The 15,830-nt window shown below is 44.2% G+C and overlaps 1 protein-coding gene across 5 annotated transcripts in view; it reads right to left on the bottom strand.

Moving 5' to 3' along the window:
- Nucleotides 1–15,830, bottom strand: part of PIAS1 (protein inhibitor of activated STAT 1) — a 97,417-nt gene that overhangs the window by 61,166 nt on the left and 20,421 nt on the right. For 2 of the 5 annotated variants that reach the window (XM_077263247.1, XM_077263248.1), the window contains exon 2: nt 10,743–10,788. The exons of the other annotated variants lie outside the window; for them this stretch is intronic. The gene's annotated coding sequence lies outside the window, so the exon portion shown is untranslated. The remainder of the gene's footprint in view (nt 1–10,742; nt 10,789–15,830) is intronic. 5 annotated transcript variants of the gene reach the window in all.

A 15,830-nucleotide genomic window follows, 5' to 3' on the forward strand; every position in this document is an offset into this window, starting at 1 on the left:
AAATTAGCTTGCAGAATGCTAAAGTTTTCCAATCGATCTATAGCATCGCTTGGAAAACTGACTGACAGGTTGGTCACACTTGTCAAACATAGTGTTTGACAAGTGTGACCAACTTTTTACTATAGATGCTGCTTATGCAGCATCTATAGTAAAAGATAGAATGTTTAAAAATAATAAAAAAATGGTTATACTCACCTGCAGACAGCCTATCTCCTCAGCGGCGTCCGTTCCTATAGATGGTGCGTGCAGGACCTTCGGTGACGTCACGGTCACGTGAGCAGTCACATGAGCGGTCTCGCGACCAATCACAAGACCGCGACATCATCGCAGGTCCTTCACACAGAGCATCTATAGGAACGGAAGAGAGAGCATGCAGCGCTGAGAGGCGGGAACACTTCGGGGGCCATGAGAGGGTGAGTATATGACTATTTTTTATTTTAATTCTTTACCAATTATATGGTGCCCAGTCCGTGGAGGAGAGTCTCCTCTCCTCCACCCTGGGTACCAACCGCACATAATCTGCTTACTTCCCGCATGGTGTGCACAGCCCCGTGCGGGAAGTAAGCAGATCAATGCACTCCTAGGTATGCGGAATCCCCGCAATTCCGCATTTTTAATGAACATGTTGCTTTTTTTTCCGCGATGCGTTTTTTCGCGGAAAAAAATGCAACATTTGCACAAGAAATGCGGAATACACTGTAAATAATAGGAGGCATATGTAAGCGGTTTTTTCGCGTTTTTATCACGTTTTTATAGCGAAAAAACACGAAAAAAACCCGCGAAAAATACTGAACGTGTGCACATGGCCTCACACCGAGAAGTTTTCAAAGTTGTGACTGAGAAAGATCACAGCGGCACCAAGAAACCAGTGCTCAGCACTTCGTGCCATGCAAAAGAGTAAAGAGCGTCTCAAACATCAGTTACAGTAACAGTCACAAAATATCTTGTGACAATAACAGCAGATGTTTTAAAAAAAAAGACAGCTCTTAATGGAAAAATGGCCTGCAAACTTGTCGTTTCTAAGGAAAGAGAAAGTATTAGAAGAAATTTAGTGATTGAAGACGACTTTAACCAAAAGAAATATCTCAAAGCATCTCTTAAGTCTCTAATTTCTTAAAATGGATGCCTGCACACGACAGTGAACTATTTTGCTATCAAAGTTTGATTTGTTTGTGACAAGAAAATTGTTACCAAGACACTGGCAGTAAAAACGATACTAAAGCTCAGACCAGCCAGTTTCTCCAGGCCTTAGTGGAAAAAGTTCTGCAAGATTATGTACCCCCAAAAAAAAGGTTCTTGCTATTGTAATTGACAACGCTTCAAAGATGGCAAGTTCAATTAAAATGATGAATGAAAATCATGACGGTGAACAGCAACTAGAAGAAAACTTCAGATTCAGTATGCTTGAGATGGAAGGCCACAGTCCTGTAACTGAGGAAGAAACATAACTACAGAAGAACAGCAAAATGACACTTTACAATGAGATCTTGTTAAAGCTGCTTCAAAGCTTTCCCAGCTCATTCATTAAATGCACTGTATTGTGCACTTGCTGCAACTGGCAATAAGAGATATTCTGCAAGACGGACATGCTGCATGACAGCGCAAGAAACACAGGTGGCTCAGATCGGCAACAAGTTCGTTACCACCGGTCAGAGCAATTCGGTTCCTACACTTTCATACAGATGGCAGAGTGAGCCAGCAGCTGCGACTGGCGGTAAAAAGGTTACCGAAGGTCACAGGGGTTCACTGATGAATACGACTCATCATCCTTGAGAGCAGGTGTAGAATGATGAGTAGTACTCAGCAGACGCCTGTGATCGGCGGTAACCTTTTTACTGATGGTCACAGCTGATGGCTCACATGCTGTCATCTGTGGGAACTACAGCGCTCTGATAAGCGGTAAATATCTTACCGCCGATCAGAGCCCGTGTTTGCCACGCCGTCAAGTAGATGACAGCGTGGGAAACCACGGATGTTTGGGGCCCCCATTGATCTGAATCACTATCCTGTATTGGAGAGAAAGAAAAAAAAGAGGAGTTCACGACATAGCAACACTGCAAACGCAAATACAACAAAACCAGTTCTATGGATGAGGGTCGGGGTCTGCCCATCAGTCACATATTATTGACAAGCAGGTAACAGATGCACAGCCTGGAAGAATGGTCTCTATCTGGACATGTACTCCAACCCACTGTGCACAAGATAGAGATTCTGAAGCCATAACTAAAAACAGAAGATTAGCATTTGTACATTTCGCCTAAAACATGTTGGAACAATAGTAATATCTTGCCATGGGCAGAGAACTGCTAAAGAGGCCAAAAAAAAAAAAAAAAACCCACAACACTTCTGAAACCTTCATAGTATTAGTCAGATGCATCAATCCTGCTGTCACATTGGTAACTTGAATGGCAGAAACTGCAGTACTTTGCGTTCAGATGGGAGCCCTATGTACAGCATCCTACCTTCTGGAATCTCTAGCACCCAGCTACTGATTTGTAGGCCCGTCATGATGTGATTGTTGCAGCGTATCACATATGACGTTGTGCCAGGCCTATCAGAGTAGGTGCTGGTATGGTGGCGGCTGTAAGGGTATGTTTCCACGTGCCAGAATGGCTGCGATTTGGACGCAGCGGATACCCCGCAACAAAGCCCAGCTTCCCTTTTGTACGAGCGGTGATTGCGCCTGTGTTCATTGAACACAGGCGGAATCACCGCATCCTATACATAGGACTGTGGTATTTATCTTGCGGAGACGGAGCATCTCCGCAAGCCAAATAGACATGATGCGGTCTACAAAGACGCGCCACATGTCCGGATACGCAGGGCTGCCAGATGCAGCCGAGCGCACATAGTGGAGACGGAGTTTCATAAAATCCCCTCCACTATGCTGTAAACATCTAGACGCTGCGGCTGTACGCAGCAAATCCTGATGTAATCCGACACGTGGAAACATACCCTAAGGAGGCTGCTCTCCCTCACGCTCCTGTCTGACGGCCATGGATTATTGACACGGACCAGGTTCCTGCTAAATCAACTTGCTCATCTTTATTATCAATCAGATCTTTCTGGGCGACCTTTATAACTTCTTCCATGTACAGAAGCTGTGTGTCTCAGGCTTTGCATGGGTCAGACATATTGCCCCTAAAGTGAAGGTCTTTCTTTTCCTTCACAAAATGATGCAACATTTCCTGAAGACACCAGTGATTATAAAGTGATCCATGTCATTTTCACATTGTCCCAGGTATCCATTTTCAGAAAAAGTACGGATGTGCAAGTATAATATGACTGAAGTTCAGGTGTTGTGTTTGGCAAAGTATAAATATTGCCGTGGCGGCATAAGAGTTAACCTGCACGCCATTATTTAATATGAAGAAGACTACCGATGGTCAGGGATCCTCCTCCACAGTCCATTTTGCCTTTATATATATTTCAATAGAATAATCAATGTAATGGTCGCCTACTATTAAGGCACATAGGGACAATAAGTGTCAATAACACACGCTTAGTGTAAAGTGCTGCCTAATGACCAAAACACTGATACTGTGCGTCTCCTTATGTACACGGTCTGGAATTACATTAACGCAATTTATAACTACATCCTATAAGAGAAAAGCTTTCCAAAGTAACTACTTCCAACGTAAGCATATCAGCGAGCGGGAGGGAATGAGAACGAGGGGGAGGAAAACAGCGAGAGGGGGGAAGGGAGAGAAAGATAAGGGGGAGGGGAAGGAGTAAGAGGGGGGAGGGGAAAGAGGAAAGAAAAGGAGGGGGGAATAAATGGAAAAAAAGAAACTATGTCTGCAATAAATATGTTGAGGATACTTGATATCGCTCTCCAAAACATAGGCAAGCCCATCCAGAAAGAAGCAGACGGGAACACTAAGGACTGGTGTGATCAGACATACTGCGAAAGCCTCAGACTGCAGGCTTTTAATGGGTATCAGATGCCTCACTGTCTGGTCTCTCCCCTAGACAGAGCTACACTACATTAGATGCCATCTTCAGCTACACCAGCGCTGGGATACTGTGATACTGCACAGCTCTCAGGGGGAAACTGGCCACTAAAGGTTAAAGAGGGTTCCAGACTAAAATGAGAAAAGCACAAAAGGGATCCCACGGGGGAGGGGGGAGAGGAGGAAACCACAAGAAGTCTCCAAAGTCAAGAAATATTTAGATACACAAGAAAAAAAAAATCCACCACTTCTTTGTAAATAGCAATGAATTCAAAGTGTAAACATGAAGTGGAGCATAAATCATGCAATGTATTCATCAGAATATCTCAAACTAAAAAGGACCTTATCAGAAGGAAAGATACAGGAAGGTGCAAAAGTTATTCCATAGTACCTGTTATAGGCCACCATCATTACAGACTGCAATGTACTAATGTACCCCTCTAACCAGAGCCTCCTTAGAAGACATTTCTGGCACATGAGAACTTTATGGATTGCATAAAAAATTAATTATAAAAGAAAAAAAAAAAAACACACCCGAAGGACCGCTTTTGAAAATGCAGGTCTTTGACATTTTGATGCTGTTTGTGAGTGCATCTTATTTTCCTGCTGCGGGTTTCTAACTATAGGAGGTTTCAGAACAGCAAAGTATTGGAAACAAAATGTTGACTCAATGGTCCGATGTGACATGAGCTCATTCATCGCAGGTGCGACACCGGCCTATTCCTGATACCACGAGGGGTATTGGCAGAATGGTCTGCACACGTAGCAGCTGCTCCCCATTTACCATGGTTATTGCTGAGGAGCGCACTACATCTATGCACTTAGCCTAAGGCCTCGCTCAGACGCCCGGGATTGTTCTTGTATGTTAAAACAAGGACACTTGTTCCGTGTTTTGGACCAGTTCCATCAGTGGGTGGTCAATGTTTACCTCATATGGTAAAATAAAATGAATAAACTTTTAGTCATTGCAAGGTTAATCATGGGATGGTCAGCACACTGACACTGACTTTCTGGCCTCTGTGTGCAGTCCGATTTTCACAGGCTTGTATTGGTTAGGGTCAGACGTCCGTGGATCTCGGTCCAATCTCAGACTGCAATGCACAGACTGGCCGCGGCTCTCCCAACCCCAGTGTCACAGCTTCTTACATATTTCCAAGACTTTCACATACCGTACTTAGAACGATATGTACGGATGTCTGCACAAGACCTAAATTTTGACCTGTGAGACACCAATCAAAAACAGACATGTCGCCGTGATTTTTTTGTTTGTTTTTGAGAGGGTGGGGGACAGTCCGCTATAAAACATGGATCTGAACAGGGCCATAGAACTTTTACTATAGACAAAGTGTACTTTTGGTTTCCATCTGAAGACGCTGGGAAAAATAAGCACTTTTTCTTTATGCGTTTTATTCTCATTCATTTGAATGGGCGACTACTGCTGAAGAATGAACAAACTGATTATGTGAAACTGCTTCAGATCTGCAACGAATAAATAAGCAGTGTGTGCATGAGACTGCAGAAATCACATTCATTTTGCTAGTACAGTAAAGTGGTGGCAAAAACGCAATGTGTGAATGCAATCCAGCAGTGGCCACAAACCGCGTGTCCCTAGCCTAATACAGTTGCCACTGATTGAATTCGCTCCCTGCCCCCACACCCACCAGGTACCATTAGGCCACACCAAGCTACAATACTGCAAGGATTAACTAAAATAGATGTGTTGCTAAAACCTGTTTAGCAAAGAAGTATTAGCCATTGTCTACCAAGTGTACCAGAGAGATACAGGACAGATAAAAAACCATCACACATGGAGGGTTAGGGTACCGTCACACAGTGCAATTTTGATCGCTACGACGGCACGATTCGTGACGTTCCAGCGATGCATTTACGATATCGCTGTGTCTGACACGCTACTGCGATCTGGATCCCAGCTGAGAATCGTACGTCGTAGCAGATCGTTTGAAACTTTCTTTCGTCGTCTAGTGTCCCGCTGTGGCGGCATGATTGCATTGTGTGACACAGGTTGTATACGATGTGCGCACAGTAACCAACGGCTTCTACATCGCAAATACGTCATGAAATTATCGCTCCAGCGCCGTGTATTGCAACGTGTGACAGCAGTATACGACGCTGGAGCGATACTTATACGACGCTGCAACGTCACGAATCGTGCCGTCGTAGCGATGAAAATGGCACTGTGTGACGGTACCCTTAGTTGTCTTCACTACTGATGCTGGTGGCACATGGTCAAAATGCTCAACAATCTGTGCCTGGGGTGGGGGATAATCTTATAAATGTGCACTGCTGTGTAAAGGCTGTGACTGTACAGGAAGATGGTCTGATCATACCACAGCTCCTGGGCAGAGCAGGAAGCAAAAGAGTATACAGACATTACAGCAGGGAATCACAGCTGATTCTTTCTGGGAGGTAAAGCATTAAAAAAAATAAAAATAAAAAAGTGAAATATTTTCACACAAAGAATCAGCTGTGATCTGATGCTGTAATGTCTGTATACTCTTGCTTCCTCCCCTGCCTGGGAGCTGTGGTATGATCAGACCATGTCCCTGCACGGTCGGACTCAGTCAGGAAACATTTATAAAATTATTAAAAAAAATAAATAAATAAAACCTGTGCTGAGATAAATACATCCAATTGTGGAAATTATTATTTCAAGATCTATTGATTAAAATGAACTTTAAATTAACTTTTTTCTTGGGAAAACCTTTTTAATTTAATCCCTGCTAATTTCTAGAACAAGTCTGAAGTCTTTACTAAACAAAAAAACGCGTCTATGGTGGAACAGGGCTTTCCTAGCTGAGGGACCGTGAATCTTATACACCTCTGGCGTGCAATCCATTATCCAATTTCTCAAGGGCATGGTTTGTGATTTTGGATCGGGCCCTGACACGAGGAATTATATCTAAAAAAGTATTTGAAGGTTTGCTTGTTGAATATCCGGTGGTCCCTACCTTCTGCCGAAGGTACATAAGGATCCGGTTGTGCCCCCGGGGCATCCGATTGTCTCTGGCATGGGAGGGCTATGCGACCCCATCTAAGGGTACCGTTACACAAAACGATTTACCAACGATCACGACCAGCGATACGACCTGGCCGTGATCGTTGGTAAGTCGTTGTGTGGTCACTGGGGAGCTGTCACACAGACCGCTCTCCAGCGACCAACGATGCCGAGGTCCCCGGGTAACCATCGGGTTACTGAGCGCAGGGCCGCGCTTAGTAACCCGATGTTTACCCTGGTTACCATCGTAAATGTAAAAAAACCCAAACCGTACATACTCACATTCCGGTGTCCGTCAGGTCCCTCACTGACTGAGTGCCGGCCTTAAGTGAAAGCAGAGCACAGCGGTGACGTCACCGCTGTGCTCTGCTTTTACTTTCCAGCCGGCAGTCAGTCAGTGCGGGAAGCAGACGGCTAGGGACCTGACGGACACCGGAACGCGAGTATGTACGGTTTGGTTTTTTTTACATTTACGATGGTAACCAGGGTAAACATCGGGTTACTAAGCGCGGCCCTGCGCTTAGTAACCCGATGTTTACCCTGGTTACAAGCGAACGCATTGCTGGATCGGTGTCACACACACCGATCCAGCGATGACAGCGGGAGATCCAGCGACGAAATAGAGTTCCAAACGATCTGCTACGACGTACGATTCTCAGCAGGGTCCCTGATCGCTGCTGCGTGTCAGACACAGCGATATCGTATGGATATCGCTGGAACGTCACGGATCGTACCGTCGCAGCGACAAAAGTGCCACTGTGAGACGGTACCCTAAGTTCATTGAACATTATCTGCACCCTTTGGTGCAGTTGCTCCCCTCCTATGTCAGGAACACTACGGACGTCCTGAGGAAACTGGATGGCCTTGCTTTAGAGCCAGACATGGTGTTTGCAACTATCGATGTAGAATCTCTCTACACCAGCATCCAACATGATGATGGGTTGGAGGCGGTTGAGTTTTTCCTGGGCATGAGTAACCTTGACCCCCTGATGCGGGCCCTGATCCTGGAGCTATTACAATTCATCTTAACACATAACTTTTTTCTATTTAAAGACCGTTATTTTTTACAAAACCGTGGCACTGCCATGGGCGCGGCGTGTGCGCCCTCGTACGCCAACCTCTTTCTTGGTTATTGGGAGGGCGCATGCGCCGCCTCCCGTGTGCAGTGCTGGTACCGTTACATCGATGATTTGGCAGGGTCCCGAGCCGGCCCTCGTGGACTTCATCCGTGGACTCAATCAGAATAGCCGTAATATCCGACTCACGCATAGAATAGCCACTGGTGATATTGATTTTCTAGATATCAAAATAATCAGGTGCGAAGATGGGGTGATACAGACCGATGTGTTCCGCAAGGAAACGTTGGTCAATGCCCTCTTACATTCTACTTCAGCACATACGCGGTCCACTATACGGGCCATACCAGTGGGCCAGTTTCTTAGAATGAAGAGGATTTGCTCTGCGGATGGGATCTTCGAGCGTCAGGCCCAGGACCTTGCCGGTCGGTTCCGGGATCGGGGCTACAGCGGGAGAATCAAAAAGGGTTACTTATGTGCCAGGAGCTCGCCTAGAAATCAGTTGCTCTGTAGACCCCCCCAGGCCTTAGGCTATGTGCACACGTTGCGGATTAGGCTTAGGAATTTCTCGTGCGGATTCTGTGTCTCCTGGCAGAAGACGCACCTGCGGCTTTGTCGCGGTTTTCACCCCTGCGGTTTTCCATAACTTGAGTGGGTACAAAAGCGCTGCAGATTCACAAAAAAGTAGTGACATGCTACTTTTAATCCGCAGCGGATTTTCCGCAAAGTGTGCACAGCATTTTTTTTTTCTCATTGATTTAAATTGTACTGTAAATCATTTGCGGATCTGCAGCGTTTCTGCACCTCAAAAAACGCTGCAGATCCGCAGCAAATCCGCAACGTGTGCACATACCCTAAAAGCTATGCAGCCATCAAATAAAGCATCAGTGAATGGAAACATATGTGCTCACAAGTTCCAGAGAGTGAAAATCTATACAGAACTAGTAGTCAGTAGACAGGCAATTCTGTCAGATAAAGCGGTTGTTGCATCTTTGGAAGTTATCCTTTATCCATCAAAAGGTATTACTTTTCCCATCGCTGGGGACTCCTTCTAAGGGCCCTTGTGTGAAGGGTGTGGTGGTTGATCATGAGTATCTCAGCTGTAAAAGCACCACAGGAGCGGTGTTTCTAATCTAACTTCCCTGCCCCTAGTATTATACTTGCCCACAGCCAGCTTCACCTTCTATCACCACCGCTCCCAATGGTCTCCAGAAGGTTGTGAGCTGAAGGATTGCTGCAGTGTTTGCTCGAGCGAGCTGGAGGTCACTTTTCAATGCAAGTCTATGAAAGCCTCATCCTGGCTCTCAGACCTACACTGAGAGCTGGTGACCGTTACTTCTGACTTCCAGTCAGCCAGACGTTGCGGCTCAAGATGGTGCCATGGACATAAGGCAAAAACAGCGCGTGGTAAGTAGAAGGCTATGTTCACACGATCCTTTTTTTGATCCTTTTTTTTTTCAGGTCCTTTTTCCATGCAGGGTACAGTCCAATGTTACTCTATGGAAAACAAAAACCGCTATGCCCACTATCCTTTTTTTCTCAGGCAAATCCGCGAGGATTTGCCTGCAGAAAAAAAGAAGTACCATGTCACTTCTTTCTGCGGATTCAGCTCCTGTTTTCAACAGGCACCAATAGGAAAGTGCTGTTGAAAACCCGCAGAGGAATCTGCAGAAGAAACTGCAGGAAAATCAGCAGGTTTTCCAAATCAGGACCTGAAAAAAAAAGGATCGGATCAAAAAAAGGATCGTGTGAACATGGCCTAAGGCTGTGTGCACACGTTGCAGATTTGGGTGCAGAATTTTCAGCACAAAATCTGCATCTCCTGGCAGAATCCGCAGCTGCGTTTTTTGCGCGGTTTTGATGCGTTTTTTGCACGGATTTTCTGCCGTTTTTACCACTGTGGTTTTCTATTAATGGAGGGGTGCAGAAACGCTGCAGAAACACAAAAGTAGTGACATGCACTTCTTTGAAATCTGCAGCGTTTCTGCACGGATTTTTCAGCACAGCTTTTTTTTTTTTTTTTTTTTCACATTGATTTACATTGTACTGTAAATCACAGTGCAGATCTGCACTAAATCTGCATTGTGTGCACATAGCCTAAGACTGTACACAATTATAGGGAAGGAACAACAATGCTGGTCCATCTACATACATGGCAGGAGCTGGCTGTATTATACAGTGGACACCTGCTTGCGACTAGCTCCGACCACTTCTGTTCAGTCTGAGATGCTACAAAATGTCCGCTGTCACAAAGCCAAGCCCTCGGTCACCACATCTGCACCTCTCCCCCTATGCCACAACTGCTCAGTGCTGATGGCTTGCTGTGCAATGAGAGCCTACCGAAGTGATTTTCTTGTGCTCAAAGAAAATAAAATTGTAAAACTACCGAAAACAATGTCAAATACAGGCGACTTGCACATATATTCGAGTTTCACCAATTGATAGATTAGTAGAGGCGATTTTGATCCAGATTTATATATATATATATATATAAAAAAAAAAAAAAAAAAAAAAAAGGGAAACGGACATTTCTCTGTAATTTCTTTGACCACTGGGTCTGCAAATCCACATGGATGAGTGAACACAACTATTGATTACACTGGGAGGGGTGCTCTATCTAGGAAAACACAGACCACGTATGTTAAAACAGATGTCCAAACGGAGGCCTTAAAATTTACCACAAAAAAAAAATTGTACCTGTGTTTATGTGATTAAAGGTTCAAGTCCCATGGCGAGAGGGAGGCTGAAAAAAAAAATAAAAAAATATAAAAAATTATATTAAAAAACAAAATATGTATAAAAAAAATAAAAAATAATGTGTATCTAAAGAATTGGTATTTAGGCTCAAAGTGCCATGAGTGCTGTTTTGTTCACATCACCTCCCAAAAATGGGGGGGGGGGGGGGACGACAAAGCACTAGAAATTGTGTTTTGTATAACTAACGCTTCATGGAATAAGGGGTAGTAGGTCAATTTTCCTGTATAGTGAATGATTAAAAAAAAATATATGACTACTACAAGCATTGCTTTAAATTCCCTCCAAATATTTTTCCAAGTTCCACACATTACACAGGAATCTTAAGGGTGTCAAAAACGAGACTACATCTCATGCAGAGTCAACTTGTTTATACGCAAAACCGGGCAACATAGCTGATATGACGTTTCTGGGTTTTTTTCAGGGTAGAACATTTACAATATAGTTTCTTCTGAGTGCAACCTTTCAAGTCACAGAGCCTTCATCAGGCATGAGTAAATGGCAGGATACATCAGATCATGGTGGTCTCAGTAAGATGGCGTGATGGGTAGTGTCACCAAGTCTCACACCATGTATAGGTTTGGCCAGAGTTTTTTTTTGTGTAATTTAATCTCTTGTCTGTGTGATTTATAATAAAATTATTGTTACAAATATGGTTCCCTGAAAAATGCCCACACGGAAAATTGCCAATTGCAGCATCACAAAGTTTCAGATCTATGATATTTGAGGTGAAAGGTGAGGATGTTCACATGATGTGTGATCAACTTGTGATTTACAGCTGACCTAGTGCAAAACTGCAAACATGCTGAAGATCTGTGGTTTGTAGCAGTCTGCCATTCTCAGCAATAGATAGATCTAGTCTGCTCTCCTCTCTCACTGATTCTGCCTTACTCCTCCCACCAGCCCAAAACAGCAGCACATGCAGAACCAGCAGCAGTGTGATCCAGAGGAGCCATCACTGCTATCAGTACACACAAAAGAATCACTATTGTCTGTGGAGTTACATGGGACTGCAGGTCAGATCTAATACATCATCATCTCAGTGGGTGCCCACCAAAAGCAGGGTGCTGCTGGCAGAGATAGATGGTCCTGGAAGCCCAGAAGGCACCGCAGAAAGGTGAGATTCTGTCAGAATCTGTCAGAAGAGCAGAAGTGCCATAGCAGCTCCGCTCTCCCTTTGACTTCAGTGGCAGTGAATCTGGGGCCTGCACTTCCTTCCCTGTCCACGTATGACTACCAAGAGTAAGAGTGAACAGTTATCATATCAGTATATGTGTATGTATCATACACATATACTGCAGGTGCAGGCATAGGATGGAAGGAAATGCAGAGTGGATTTGAATAAGGCTATGTGCACACAGAATGGTCCTCTGCGCGTTTTTCCTGCAGATTTACTGCGGTTTTTGTGCGGATTCCACTGCGGTTTTACACCTGCGGTTTTCTATTATGGAGCAGGTGTAAAACCGCTGCGGATTCCGCACAAAGAATTGACATGCTGCGGAATGTAAACCGCTGCGTTTCCGCGCGTTTTTTTCCGTAGCATGTGCATTGTACAGTACATTGTACTGTAAACGCATGGGAAACCGCTGTGGACCCGCAGCGTGTGAACATAGTCTAAGGGTCTCTAGGCCCAGACACACCACAATGAGAGTAGAATTATTGTTAGCACAGTGGAATGACAACTCCTAAGAACTCTGGGACTAGGGATGAGTGAACCGAACCTGGAGAAGTAAACTGGGCCCAGAGACCTTTGTTGAAATCCATTCTGCATTTTCTTTGCTGCCTGTGTTGTGCTGTATTGCATTTCAATGGAGCCCATGGAAGTCAAGGACCATCACCCGGCAGCTAATTATTTGCAGGTGTGCAATGATTGTTTAATAAACTTAAGTTATTGTTATTAGAACTCCTTAATAAACTGTTCTTAATAAACTTGGTGGTTTTTTTATGTGGGCAATTTTTGCCGACATTCTTCTATGCTACAGAGCATCTCACCTATAATTCTATACTATTCTCTGTTCTGCAGAGCATCTCACGCATACCTGCATACTATTCCCCTGTCCTGCAGAGCATTTAACCTATATCTCTTTGCTATTCTGTCCTGCAGAACATCTCACCTATTATATATTATTATCCTGCCCTGCAGAGCATCTCACCTATAATTCTATATTATTCTTCTGCCCTGCAGAGCATCTCATGTATACCTGCATAATATCCCCCTGACCTGCAGAGCATTTAACCTATATCTCTTTGCTATTCTGTCCTGCAGAGCATCTCACCTATAATTATATATTATTCTTCTGTCCTGCAGAGCATCTCATGTATACATGCATATACTATCCCTCTGTCCTACAGAGCATTTAACCTATAATTAAGCCTGTGGGCAATTTTCTGTGGGCATTCTTCACCTTGCACCTCAAATATCATGGATCTGAAACTTTGTGATGCTGCAATTGGCAATTTTCCGGTCACCTACAAATAAATTACATATATATATACACACTAATATATATACACACACATATATATTATATATACACACACACTTGCTTTCTAACTACTCTAAAGTGGTGGCAATAGTCTGAAATGGTCTTTTAGTGGGTGTCTCCACATACAGATGCTTCTCACTAAATTAGAATATCAAGAAGTTTATTTCAGTTCTTCAAAACAAAAAGTGAAACTCATTATATAGAACAATTACAGAGTGATCTATTTCAGGTGTTCCTATCTATTCCAAGGCTTCCTAAGCATTTAAAAAAGGTCCCTTAGTCTGTTTCAGTAGGCTCCACAATCATGGGGAAGACTGCTGACTTGACAGATGTCCAGAAGGCAGTCATTGACACACTCCACAAGGAGGGTAAGCCACAAAAGGTCATTGATAAAGAAGCTGGCTGTTCGCAGAGTGCTGTATCCAAGCATATTAATGGAGAGTTGAGTGGAAGGAGAAAGTGTGGTAGAAAAAGGTGCACAAGCAACCGGGATAACCACAGCCTTGAAAGGATTGTTAAGAAAAGGCCATTCAAAAATTTGATTCACAAGGAGTGGACTGCTGCTGGAGTCATTGCTTCAAGAGCCACCACACACAGACGTATCCAGGACATGGGCTACAAGTGTCGCATTCCTTGTGTCAAGCCACTCATGACCAATAGACAACGCCAGAAGTGTCTTAGCTGGGCCAAGGAGAAAAAGAACTGGACTGTTGCTTATTGGTCCAAGGTGTTTTCAGATTAAAGTACATTTTGCATTTCATTTGGAAATCAAGGTCCCAGAGTCTGGAGGAAGAGTGAAGAGGTACATAATCCAAGCTGCTTGAGGTCTAGTGTGAAGTTTCTACAATCGGTGATGGTTTGGGGAGCCATGTCATCTGCTGGTGTAGGTACATTGTGTTTTATCAAGACCCAAGTCAGAGCAGCAGTCTACCAGGAAATTTTAGAGCACTTCATGCTTCCCTCTGCCAACAAGCTTTTTGGTGATGGAAATTTCAGCAGGACTTGGCATCTGTCCACACTGCCAAAAGTGCCAATACCTGGTTTAAAAACAACAATATAACTGTGCTTGAGATGAGAGACACCAGACCCAACACTGTGCTTGATTGGCCAGCAAACTCGCCTGACCATAACCCCATAGAGAATCTATGGGGTATTGTCAAGAGGAAAAGGAGAGACATCAGATCCAACAATGCAGACAAGCTGAAGGCTGCTATCAAAGCAACCTGGGCTTCCATAACACCTCAGCAGTGCCACAGGCTGATCGCCTCCATGCCATGCAGCAACGATGCAGTAATTGATTAAAATGGAGCCCCGACAAAGTAGTGAGTGCATTTAACGAACATGTTTCAAGCTGGTGTTATAAAGTATTCCAATTTACCGAGATAATTGCTTTTGGGTTTTCATTGGCTGTAAGCCATAATCATCAACATTAACAGACAAACACCTTGAAATAGATCACTTTGTAATGACTATATAATATCAGAGTTTCACTTTTTGGATTGAAGAACTGAAATTAACTTTGATGATATTATAATTTTGTGAGAAACACCTGTATCTAAAGTTTCTTTGAGAAATGGGTCTATATATTAATTCTTGTGCATACCTGTCTTAGATGATGTGCCATTTCTGGGTTATCTGCCAAATTAAGCATTTCTTTACCTCTGGCCCAACTATCCCTATGCAGAATACACTTCCCACGATCTCTAGCTTTGAACAAGGACACGGTCTCATCACTGCTCTTCTGTTCCGCTATTGAAGTGCAGTAAGTGATAAACAAGTGCAACAGCAGAACTAGTGTCCCCTTATGCCAGTGTTTCTCAACTCCAGTCCTCAAGACCCCACAACAGGTCATGTTTTCAGGATTTCCTTAGTATTGCATAGGTGATGGAATTAATGCTTGAGCAGGTGATGGAATTATCACCTGTGCAATACTAAGGAAATCCTGAAAACATGACCTGTTGTGGGGTCTTGAGGACTGGAGTTGAGAAACACTGCCTAAGGCTACTTTCACACTAGCGTTAACTGCAATCCGCCACAATGCGTCGTTTTGCCGAAAAAACGCATCCTGCAAAAGTGCTTGCAGGATGCGTTTTTTCCCCATAGACTTACATTAAGCGACATATTGCGACGGATTGACACACGTCGCAACCGTCGTGCGACGGTTGCGCCGTGTTGTGGCGGACCGTCGGGACCAAAAAACGCTACATGTAACATTTTTTGCTCACGACTGTCCGCTTTTTCCGACCGCGCATGCGTGGCCGGAACTCCGCCCCCACCTCCCCACACCTCACAATGGAGCAGCGGATGCGCTGGAAAAATGCATCCGCTGCCCCCGTTGTGCGGCGGAGACAACACTAGCGTCGGGAACCTCGGCCCGACGCTAGTGTGAAAGTAGCCTTAGGCTGCTGTCACACTAGCAGTATTTGGTCAGTATTTTACATCAGTATTTGTAAGCAAAAACCAGGAGTGGAACAATTAGAGGGAAAAGTATAATAGAAACATATGCTCCACTTCTGTATTTATCACCCACTCCTGGTTTTGGCTT

This window comes from Ranitomeya variabilis, chromosome 5 (assembly GCF_051348905.1).
Source record: "Ranitomeya variabilis isolate aRanVar5 chromosome 5, aRanVar5.hap1, whole genome shotgun sequence".
Taxonomy (NCBI): Eukaryota; Metazoa; Chordata; class Amphibia; order Anura; family Dendrobatidae; genus Ranitomeya; species Ranitomeya variabilis.